Raw genomic sequence first — 12,749 nt, 5'->3', positions numbered from 1 at the left:
CTTTATTTCTGGGCGAGAGAGAGAGAGAGAGAGAGGAGAGAGAGAGAGAGAGAAGAGAGAGAAGAGAGAGAAGAGAGAGAAGAGAGAGAGAGAAGAGAGAGGGAGAGCTTCTGCAAGCTCATCTCCACTGTACTCGAGAATATGATAACTTGCAGCAAGCTGCCTATCACCTCGCCTCTCACCTCTAGATAAAGAGAGAGATGCAGACTCAAGAGTCAACAACCTCAACCGAAAGTGGCAGCTTCTGCATGAGAGAGAGAGAGAGAGAGAGAGAGAGAGAGAGAGAGAGAGAGAGAGAGAGAGGGACCCACTAGCTGGAGGCAGGTCTAGGATTCACAAAAAACTTTTTTACGAACCAATCAAGAAAAGGAGAGCATTGAAAATCTATTGATTTTTATAGAAAGTTTTAGGGGTTTTATCGATTTTTATGCTAAAATCTTTCAAATTCAACGAGTTTCCTTCAAGGAAACCCTCAAAATTAGCCATGCTTTTTTCAAATTTTGTTTTTTAAAAAATACACTAAAGATCGGTTTTTTGTGAACATTGGGCACAAAGAGAGAGAGAGAGAGAGAGAGAGAGAGAGAGAGAGAGAAGAGAGAGAGAGAGAGAGAGAGAGAGAGAGAGAGAGAGAGAGAGATGCGGACTCAACAGCCTCAACCGTCGTGGAAGTGGTAGTAGCTGCCTCTCTCTCTCTCTCACTCACACACACACACACATAGAGAGAGAGAGAGAGAGAGAGAGAGAGAGAGAGAGAGAGAGAGAGAGAGAGAGAGAGAGAGAGAGAGAGAGAGAGAGAGAGATAGATAGATAGATTTTATTATCGTCCTCGGAGGTCAAATATGACCTATGGGACCAAAGTTACATGTGATGTAGTATGTGTATGGCTGATGAGTGACTCTCGATGCTCCAAAGTTGTAGTGATGAGAGTCGCAATGGAGAGCCCACACTTTAGCTGGGAGAGGAAAGTGTGTAGGTCTAAGTTATGGCTGAAAATGTGAGAGAAGCAAGTTCGGATGTGATCAAAAGCTGAGCACTCTAGTAGTGTGTGGTACTCAGACTCTCGAACTTGCAGTGAGCATAATTTGCACAATCGATTTTGACTCTTCTCCATTGCCCCAACGCCCTATCTCGCATCGAAGAAATGGGAGCTAAAGCCGAATTGCTTGCGATAGTGCGTATCGCGGACAAGGGAATAGGCTCAAGCATGTAAGTGTGAGTACGGTTTTCCTCTCTCAGCGAAGAACATGGTTTTGTAGTTGGGGGCAATAAGGTGGTGTAATGTATGGAAGCGTGACCCACCGATTTCTCCAAGCTAATACATTGCTTGTAGAAAAGCTTCATTCACTTGAGAGTCAATTGAAGCATCATGTAACAAGTGTAAATGCATCCCAACTCCCAAACCACTTCTTTAGTCTTGCATCCATCCCGTGCTCAAACCACTTCTTTATGTCTTGCATCCATCCCGTGCTCAAGATCTTGCTTTTATGCGTCTTTTGAACTTTTTTGCTTGCTTCCCATGCAATTGTAGGAAGTCGATGTGAGGGGTTTTGACGCATCTTTATCATGTACTCCACAACCCAAAACAAAGGTAGTGATCATTTGACACCATGGAAGCCGATTCAGTGGTGACCGTCCTGCCTGCTCCCAATTCCTTCATCCCCCTCTCGACCGAGCAAGGCGACCCTCTATTGCTCCATGCTCAGCTTGCACCTTTGGCCGCGGCTTCGACTATTCACATTCATTAGAACTTCCACATCCATAGCGTTGTCAGATGCAAAGAGAGGGCATCTCTTCAAATGCAATCCCGTAGACTTGCCCCTTGAAGGAATGTGGCACTACACAAGATGTTGATATGGGCAAAAGAATTCACAATGATATTGTCAGTCAAGGGTTGTTGAAAGAAAACGTCGTGCTTGGCATTGCCTTAGTCTACATGTATGCAAAATGTGGTGCACTCCATAAAGCACAAAAAGGGCCTGAGGAGCTTCCTGTCCGCAATGTCATTTCTTGGAATGCATTGATTGTAGGATATGCCCAACTTGGGCAAGGCCAAAAAGCTTTGGGTTGTTTTCGATAGATGGGAAGCAAGGGTGTCTCTCTAGATTCATCCACATAGCACCATCGGAGGTGGTGCCGCCGCCGAAGGCGGCGCCGTTGTACTAGTAATACTAAGTATTGTGAATTTTTGACATAAGTCAGAAGTCAAAACTAAGTCTTTTTGGTTTTTACCATCAGTGTACTTGCTACTTACCATTCACTTTTACATTTTAAACCAAATGATTTCTGACTTACCCTCAACTTTTACATTTTAAACCAAATGTTTCTTAAGTTCTTGAAATGAAGGAGAGAGTGGCACATGGATGCCCTCTCCTTCCTTAAAAATTTTAAGCTCAATTATATATAAATAGTATGTGACCCGCGCGTTGCTGCGGCCAAGGAAACAATGCCTCTATTCTCATAGGGCTATCTTCTCTTCCAAGTGGAACACTATCAATACTCTCTTTCTACACGTATAGTCTTATTGCATTTATAAAAGTGATGCATGACACGACCTCTTAATAGATGCTGCAAAGCATTCTTATACCAAGATTGGAAGCTTCTCATAGACATTATTTTTCATGAGGTGCTAACCCTTGTTCAACAATCTTAGGAGTGCTCTAATTCTATTTAGGGGTGTGTGTATGTGTGTGTGTAGAGAGAGAGAGAGAGAGAGAGAGAGAGAGAGAGAGAGAGAGAGAGAGAGAGATTCCTCCTTTTGGTCTACCTTGATCAAGCAATGCTTCCAACCTCAATTATAGAGATTAGATAAGTTAGCATGGTGTAAAGAGATGAAAGCTAAGAGAAGTCAATGTAATAACAAAACTTTTTTTTAATAAATGGAGTGGGTTCTATGATTGGTTTCAATGATACGAGCGCAATTGGATTCAATGTCTCTGCTCCACTCTCTTACTTGCTTCTATCCTTGTACGTATGTATGGATGTATGTATACATATATATTTATATGTACACATAGTACACACACACACACACACACACACACATATATATATGTTGGAAGCGAAGATTTGTCACATAGTTCTTGAGGCATCTTGATATGTTCCAATTATGTCTATATATACACATAGTGCGTGCGCGCACACACACACCAAGGCTTGGGATACATTTTGTGTGGACTCGTCTTTGGAACCTTTTCACACGTATATAAGCTGACTAAGTCTAAATTTGAGGGGGATAATCACACTACAATCTCATATTATAACTAAAAATTCCATAATTTGAACCGGCTTGAGAACCTTCTTGCCCAAATTTGAGCCGGCCATTTTTAATTTTGAACAGGCTTTGGATAAAGCAAACCTATCTTTTTCCGATCCCTCACACACACACACACACACACACACACATATGCTTGAAGGAAAGATTTTCCACATAGGTCTTGAGGCATCTTGCTATTGTTCCAATACAGTAACTACTAGTATGTGACCCGCGCGTTGCCGTGGCTACATGTGCGTCAGTTGAAGCAACCATTGTTCTCCTTCCCTTCATAGGGAGGACAAATGTGGACAAATGCCTATGATTCTCATGTGAGCTTTTATAGCTCTTTAATACACTTGTGCATCAACCACCACTATAAATACTTTCTAGATGAGAATGTATCACAACACACAAGGTCTAAGTGCCCTCCACATTCACACCAACCAATCACAAATCTATCTTTTGGATCAACACTATGTCTACCTTTCCGAGTGTAAGACCTAAAAACTAATAAAGTGTAGTTACTCTCCACATTCTTGTGGATTGACCAAGGACAAATCTCCTTCTAGTTGGTCATGCCAAGCTCCAACATACTCCTTCTAATCATGGAAAGTTTGTCCCCCCCCCCCCCCCCCCCCTTCTCTCTATCCGTGTGTATGTGTGTTGAGTCAAGATTTATCAGGTCAATTTGAGGTCCCTTGGGAATGAGTTAAATAATGGCCTCCCTTTGCATGATGTCTTGTCTTAACATCCTATGTTTCTCTCTAAGGAGGCAACGAATTTGCGATTAGGCTAGAGACGTCGCCCTCACACAATTGATATGGGACCCTGGTGAGTGGCAGTGGCCCTCTAAATAGAGAGAAATGAAGTGTTTTTACTCTCCACATTCTTGTGGATTGACCAAGGACAAATCTCCTTCTAGTTGGTCATGCCAAGCTCCAACATACTCCTCCTAATCATGGCAAGTTTGTCCCCCCCCCCCCCTCTCTCTATCCATGTGTGTGTGTGTGTGTGTTGAGTTTAAGAATTATTAGGTCAATTTGAGGTCTCTTGGGAATGAATTAAGTAATGGGCTCCCTTCGCATGATGTCTTGTCTTAACATCCTATGTTTCTCTCTAAGGAGGCAATGAATTTGCGATTAGGCTAGAGACATCCCCCTCACACAATTGAGATGGGACCCTGGTGAGTGGTAGTGGCCCTCTAAATAGACTAATAAAGAGCTGGTATCCTTCTTTGGATATAGTGTTTGCATTGAACGACGAATTCTTTAGATGCATTATCATCCCCTCTCACCATCCTTACCAATCAAGGCATTGGTCATGATAGCAACTCTCTCATGCTTCTCTCGTGTAGTTTTGGTCTTGAATTTGGGGCATTAGAGTCAACTAAGTCATCAACTGCTATTTGTTGGCACTTAGGATGCATGTACTAGCCATGACCCAACATGCCAACATTACAACACATAGTAGTAGAAGAAACTTTGCCATTGGTATACACAACTGATTTGGTGAGTAGTGTGTCGTTTGCTTCTCAAAGGCAGTATTCATGATGGGTGTGTGACCTGGGGGTGATTGCATAGCTATAGCAACTTTGTCTCTATATGTGGGTAAATTTTAAAATTTAGAGGCTGGATTTCACTCAATCTAGTGAGCATGTACACTTCCATCTACCAGACTCATCACATGGATGTTGAGGTCTCTTGCAATTGACCATAAGCATGTTAGTAATATAAGTCGCATACTGTTTTTTATGTACATTTGGGCACCATTGGCACCTTAAAATGTGAGTGCAATGAAAGTAAAAAAGTTCACTCAATCATTTCTTTTTGCAAGAGTTTTGGGCATCATGCTAAAAGAAAGGGCGTGCTGCAAAATACACACACACACACACACACACACACACACACACACACACACACACACACACACACACACAAACAAACAAACATACACACATGCATGTTCTTCTTTGAGAGAACATACTGTATTCAACCAATTGGCTTAGCTCCCACTCCCTTAAATGTGAGACAGAGCATTGAGGCACTACATGGAGGAGAGTATCTTTTTGTACGCAAATTATATTTCTTAACAATTTGAGAGTGAGATCATCATACCCTACATGAGTGCTCCGCTTTTGATCACATCAAACTTGGTTTACCCACATTTTAGCCCATACCATGGCCTACGTGCCTTTCTCTCCTAGCCACCTCATGGATTCAACTTGTCAGTGGCCACCCTTATATCCATAGTCTTCGAGCATGTTCCATGTTGTACTCGGTCCCATAGGTCAATCTCACCTTTAAGGATGATCTCTCTCTCTCTCTCTCTCTCTCTCTCTCTCTCTCTCTCTCTCTCTCTCTCTCTCTCTCACGCGCGTGCGCACGTTAACCTTTGAGGTCACTGTGTTCCCCTCTCCTTGTATAAGTATGTGAGCATGCAAGCCCTTGAGTTCAAGAATCAATGTTCATCGGCGAATATTTTTAGGTCTGTTGTGATCTTCTTCTTCTCCTCTCTCTCTCTCTCTTCTAACTTGCTATGCAACATATGACTTGTTGCTAACAATGTTTGGACTGGATAAGGTTTGCCTAAACTTAATAGCTGAGAGTCGAGATTAGCCGGTCTCAAGATTAACGGGTCTCAAACCACGTCAGTAGGAATAAAAATGTCTCTCTCTGTGTGTTGTGTGTGTGTGTGTGTGTACTTTGTAGTATAAAAAAGAAACATGTGAGAGGCGAACAGCCTGGTCGTGTGTACCAGCAAGCCTACTTTTTGCTCGGTCACGAGCCGGCTCTTTTCTCTCTACCTATCTAATTGTGGTGGTTAAGAGCCTCGAAATGGGCATAGCCTTTCACACGGTTGACTTTTGAGGCCCTCTCGGTGAGCAAGAACCTGCTCAAGATCTGTCTCATCACTCAATCAAATCAAGCATTTATGTTCGAAAAGCCACCAATTTTCTTGACTTGCAAACAAAGATGGAAGACTATTTAGCCATTCCAAAGTGACCAGGCTCTAAATGTAAGCAAAATGACATGGAGGCAGTCCTATAATGGAGGCACGTGCATGGAGGTAGCCCTACAATAAGAGACCGGAATCATCATTTCTAGGGGGAGGCCACATTAGGTATGTAACACCAAGGAGGATCCAATGAGCAAACGATTGTTAACTCCAAGACCAAGGCCAATACCCTCGAACGACTGGCAATGATCATACTCCAATGCAATCACGTCAGTGTTTTGGAAAAATCATTTTTTCAAACGTACAAAATTGCTTTCATTTAATTTTCCAAGAGAAAATTTAGAAAATTAGGTTTATTTTGCAGGTTTTTACACTTATTTTCTCTATTTTGGGGCGGGATTTCTCCTTTTCCCCTTGCCCTCAACCGGATTTTTTGAAATTGAAAACGACATGATATTTAGCTGAGACACATTTTTCCCTAACATTGAATGGAAGACCCGCCTTGCACGACCGTGGCCGTGAGCACTGTTGCGGCAAGCAATGCCACCTGTCCCCTTTGCAAAACCCTTTTTTCTTCTATGTTAGGAGTTCGAGATGTGAAAACTTGGGAAAGCTAAAAAGCCTAGATGGTCACGTTGGAGCTCTCAACATTGTAGCATCTGTTGACTGGCCGAAAAAAGACAAAGAAAGTGTGGAGACGAATGTGGGACTCTCTCTCTCTCTCTCTCTCTCTCTCGTGGTGTGGAGGGTCGCAGCTAGGCAAAAATGGAGCTCGTTAGGATCAAGAGTGGCAGACAGGCAATGGTAGAGGAGTAGGTGTCTTAGCAAGCGCTTGTGGCGAGTGGGACATGTATTGGATCCAGAGTCTTGGCATCCCTGCCAGCAGAGGATTGAGTTTGTATAAGGGTGTGGGGCTTGTGGCGGATCAGCTGTTGGCAACCAGGGGTGTTGATAGAGGAGACTATATGAGGCCTATTGCAACAACATTTGAGAAGTTATACATGAAGTAAATGGCGGGTTGTGTTCATGATCAAGTTTAGGGGGGGGGGGGGGGGGGGGGAGCATTCTTTGTCAAGCGCCAAGGCCAATCAATGGCACTCTCTCTCTTTCGAACAGAAATAGACATACACACTCCTCAGTAGGACTAAATGGGATTGGCCCTCTCTCTCTCTCTCTCTCTCTCTCTCTCTCTCTCACACACACACACACAGAGCTACAACAAATAATGAAGACGTCTCTCTCTCTCTCTCTCTCTCACACACACACACACACACACACACACAGACCTACGACACACACGATAGTGCTGTAGAAAATGAAACCTAATCTCTCTCTCTCTCTCTCTCTCTCTCTCTCTCTCACACACACACACACACACACACACACACACACACATGCGCACGCGCGCACATGCACACGTATATGGACATTCGAAGCGAACCAACTTATCGATGTGTGACACAGCTCGTTGCTTGTTATTTTCCCAAGCTACAAAGTAGAGCCACCCTTTACAAAAACAAAAGTAATCACCCTTCAAAATTGAAGGATGGAGTGAAACTCCATGGCCTTGTTAAATACTTTAAAAAATATAAATATATATATAGAACTAAGTACTGTGACTTTTTGATACTAGAAGTCAAAACTAAGTCTTTTCATTTTCTACCATTTTTGTGTACTTGCTACTTACCCTTCACTTTTACATTTCAAACCAAATGATTTTTGACTTACCTTTCACTTTTACATTTCAAACCAAATGTTTCTTAAAGTAAGTTCTTGAAATGAAGGAGAGAGTGACATGTGGATGCCCTCTCTTTCCTTGAAAATTTTAAGCTCAATTATATATAGTATAGACTAGTACATGACCCGCGCGTTGTTGCGACTAAGGAAACAATGCCTCTGTGCTCATAGGGCTATCTTCTCTTCCAAGTGGAACATTATCAGTACTCTCTTTCTACACGTATAGTCTATCGCATTTATAAAAGTATGCATGACACGACCTCTTAATAGATGCTGCAAAGCATTCTTTGATACCAAGATTGGAAGCTTCTCATAGACATTATTTTTCATGAGGTGCTAACCCTTGTTCAACAAACTTAGGAAAACTTAGGAGTGCTCTAATTCTAGTAGGGTGTGTGTGTGTATCAAGAGAGAGAGAGAGAGAGAGAGAGAGAGAGAGAGAGAGAGAGAGAGAGAGATTCCTCCTTTTGGTCTACCTTGATCTAGCAATGCTACCAAGCTTGATTATAGAGATTAGATAAGTTAGCATGGTGTAAAGAGATGAAAGCTAAGAGAAGTCAATGTAATAATAAAACTTTTTTATATAAATGGAGTGGGTTTTAGAATTGGTTTCAATGATAGGAACGTAATCGGATTCAATGTCTCTGCTCCACTCTTACTTGCTTCTATCCTTGTATGTAGGTATGGATGTATGTATACATATATTTTTATATGTATAAATAGTACACACACCCACACACACACACATCTATATATATATATATATATATATATATATATATGTATGTATATATATATATATATATATATATATATGCTTGAAGTGAAGATTTGTCACATAGGTCTTGAGGCATCTTGATATGTTCCAATTATGTCTATATGTACACATAGAGCACCGGCGCGCGCACACACACACACACACCAAGGCTTGGGAAACATTTTTTGTGGACTCGTCTTTGAAACCTTTTCACACGTATATAAACTGTCTAACTCTAAATTTGAGGGGGATAATCGCACTACAAATCTCGTATTATAACTAAAAATTCCATAATTTGAATTGGCTTGAGAACCTTCTTGCCCAAATTTGAGCCGGTCATTTTTCATTTTAAACAGGCTTTGGATAAAGCGAACCTATTTTTTTCTGAGCCCTGACACACACACACACACACACACACATGCATGCACGCATACACACACACACACACACTTACACACACACACACACACATATATATATGCTTGAAGGAAAGATTTGTCACATAGGTCTTGAGGCATTGTGCGCTCCTTGCCGCACTGTCGAAGCAAGGGCCTTGCCTAACACTGTGTGCGAGCCATAGACGGCTCCAAGCACACAACTAGCTTAGCTAGTAAGCTCAAAAGAGGGCAATGGTGTGTCACTCACCGCTCTATGCTCCTGCCGTGGAGGATTCCTCGCCGCGAAGAAGAAGGAGCCGCCGCTTCGCCGCGCTCAACCGCTTCACCGCCGTCGTGTCGCCGCAATGCTCGATCGCGCTCTCTCTCTCTCTCTCACACACATACACACACACACAAGGAGGTGAAGAAGAAGAAGATGGAGATGGAGATGGAGCAAGAGCACTCTTCTATTGCACAAATGAGAGAATGAGTGAATTTTAGGTTTAGTTGGCTTTTATATGAGCTCACCCCATTTACACTTGGGGGCCCATGCTTAGCCAACTAATCCCTTGAATGTCCCAGTTAGAGTGCGCCTCTCATCGGCGATCACTCTTACCCTTTTCCTATTGGTCCGACAAGCCCGGTACCTGACTCTACCAAATACATAATACACGTCCGTCGTAGGTGATGGGATGTCCGTGAGCCGTGAGGGTTAACATGCCCCCCTTCCTGATGTAGATTCCGTCCTCGGAAGCTATTGAGTTGAAGCTCGTTCGTTGAGGTGGAAGAGCATTTGAGATGAATGTCCTTAGCCTTCTTCAGTCACTGCAAAATCAAACAACATTGGCACAGTAATTGCATTCTCATAAGTGATTAAAAAGCATATGCAGCTGTAGGTAGACAAATTGATTGGTAAAAGAATTTCAAACAATTTATCAGCAAAGAAACATTAAATTGCAATGTAATCAAATGCATAAACAGATGTAAAGGTAAAAAATTAAACAAGTCTGGGGTCGCTAATTTGACTGTCGAAAGGCACTAGAGATCGAATATTAATACCATGGGTAAGCTTCTTAATTTTTTGTGGTCAATTAAGTTGTTTAATCGCAAGAGCCAAGTATTCATGTTCGAGGGATGACTAGAGGCTATATCTAGAAGACCTTGTAGTTAAGCTACCGTAAAAGGAATTTGTCATGAAATCATCGCCTGACTGATTACTTTTTCTTTGACCCCCCAAATTCTTTTCACAGTGATTCAATTTTGATGTGTGCTTATTTTGTATGCCTTGTGTCTTTGCTTTTTAAGAAAAAGCGCCCATACTGGGAACCTCTAGGGCTCTAGTACCATAGGCGATACATGTGAGTGAAGTACCCAATCAAGCTGAGATTTCTCTTCCAGCTTAAGATTTTACAATGTGGCACTTTGATTTTTTGTTTGTTCATTTTCATCATTTTAATTTTGTAACTTTGGGGAGTCATATAACACTGATACACCTCCCCAGGCTCATCACACTAGTAAAATCCCTTTATAATACTTAAGATAAAGGTCAATAGGGTCAAGCCCACTAGAAAGCCCTAGTACATTTCACACAATGCTGCCTAAATCGGATTAAGAACCTAAGTAACCATTAATTATTAGGAAGGCATTCCCCATGGTATTAAGAGAAGATCTCTAACACCTAACTTGGTCAAACTAGCTTAGTCAGACTGCTTGATTTTTAAACCTAGACAAGTGATTATAAAAAAAAATTACATTGAATTAAATGTTTGATACTAAGCAAATGCGGTGAATATTAGGCTACCAATCACAATTAAAGCAGACAATCATAGATGCAAAAAAAGATAAGGGGCAATGCTAATGGGCAAGAAACACCTGTTTGTGTCGATGGTCGCGCTTGATTTGAAGAGTGAGTCGAGATAAAGATTCCATGAAGGTCCAAATCCTATCAATAGCAACACGCTCCTGTACACACTAGGAAACAAAAGGAATACCTCCAGAGGCACATTAGTGGGAAAAGGTACGAACACTTATTGAACACCACAAAAAACATAAGGAACCCTAACCTAATTATTTGCACTCCCCCTAGAGAGTCAAGGGAATAGGATATTGTAGAGGTTGGGGGGAAACCCTAAGGCTGAACCCCTATCCTCGTCGTCGAGATAAACAAAGTCATTATCCATGAGACCATGTGTGCCATCCGTGTAGTCCTGTAAATTTTCTTCTTCATCATAGGTGCCCATGTTTACTAAGAAGTTCACTAGACGCCTATAGTCATCTTGGTCAAAAGGGTAGGCTTATGCAATGGGAGAAATGCTCTCTACTAAGTATGGATCAGACGTGGTCAAGAGACGTATCAACCATTCTAACTCCTCAAAATTCCTCTCACATGCTAGCGTACCTATCAAATCCCATTCACATGCAAGCACTGGAAAGACCATGTGAAATATTTGTGAAAAGTAACGAGGGTACCTCTCAACCAAGGCAGGAGTGGATGACTCTAGCGTACTACCCATATCTGTACACGTAAATAGATGATGGTTAGAGTGCAAATATTACAAGGGCCGTGTTCTTGTGCATAATTTGTTTTTATGATTTGTGTTATGGCTCTTGCTCTTTTACTTTTTTATCTTGCCTTTGTGAGTATAAAGCTTTATATATACATTCCCTAAGATTGGAGATTAAGGGGTCAGGGGGAAAGGTTGAGAGGAAAGTGAGTGAGTGATGATTGTCAGCAAACACTCCCCCCTTCCTTGGGTAGATCATACCGTTTGAAATGAGCTCGTCACCCTTTGAAACCAATTGTTCCAGTTGGTAATAGGTGAGGATTTTTGCTAGTAGTTTTCTATTACCCTAGGTGCCTCGTCAAGTTGCAAGGGTGGTAAGGTACTCTCCCAGGATCGAACTTGAAGTGGTTTATCAGGTGATTCTTGAACACTGGGAGGTGTGGATTCTTTTGTAGCTTCATGGAGGTCCACTACTATAGATGGAGGCTGTGTAGAAGCTTTTACCTTTATGGCTGTATTACAAGAGGAGCTAGAAGCTTCATGGAACTCCCCCCTTCCTGAGCTAGGTGGAATAAATTGGTTTTGCCTTGGAGCCCAAACTAGCTCTGGACTAGGCGTGTAGCATTCTGTGATCTTTCCCTTCCCACGGTCTGCCATTGGCTTTAGCGTTACACTGTTTGACTCATATGGGTTTTTTGTTGATATGAAAGGACACATTTTACGTTTAGGTACCCAAATTTGCTCATTTCCATCATAGTAGCCTTGGGCTTCTAATAGTCGTTTTGGAATTCATCGTGATTTGGTCTTGAATCTCCTAGAGCGCGCTCTTGGTTCTCCAGGGAAATTTTTTCTTGAAATGGATGGGAGGGTTGAGGTAGTTGGAAGTAAGCCTTTGGGGACCCATTGATATGTACTCTTAGGTCGTGCAGGTTGAGTACTTGCAATATTACTGCTTGCTGCAACTACAAGTGTTGAAGTGCTAGGTTCATGGGTAGCTGGCAAAGACGAGTTAACCACCTTGGCTTGTGAATGTTGGCTATCCTTCAACTTTGCTAGAGTTTGCAACATAGGTGACTTTTCTTGAATGATAGGGGTAAGAGTCGGTGGTCGCGTCGTGACACTACCAATATCCCAATCAATAGTGCATTTGGTTGCCAACATCCACG

Source organism: Adiantum capillus-veneris, chromosome 29 (assembly GCF_014529385.1).
Source record: "Adiantum capillus-veneris isolate H3 chromosome 29, ASM1452938v2, whole genome shotgun sequence".
Taxonomy (NCBI): domain Eukaryota; kingdom Viridiplantae; phylum Streptophyta; class Polypodiopsida; order Polypodiales; family Pteridaceae; genus Adiantum; species Adiantum capillus-veneris.
The sequence above is the reverse complement of the archived record's forward strand: the minus strand, read 5'-3'. Positions refer to the sequence as shown.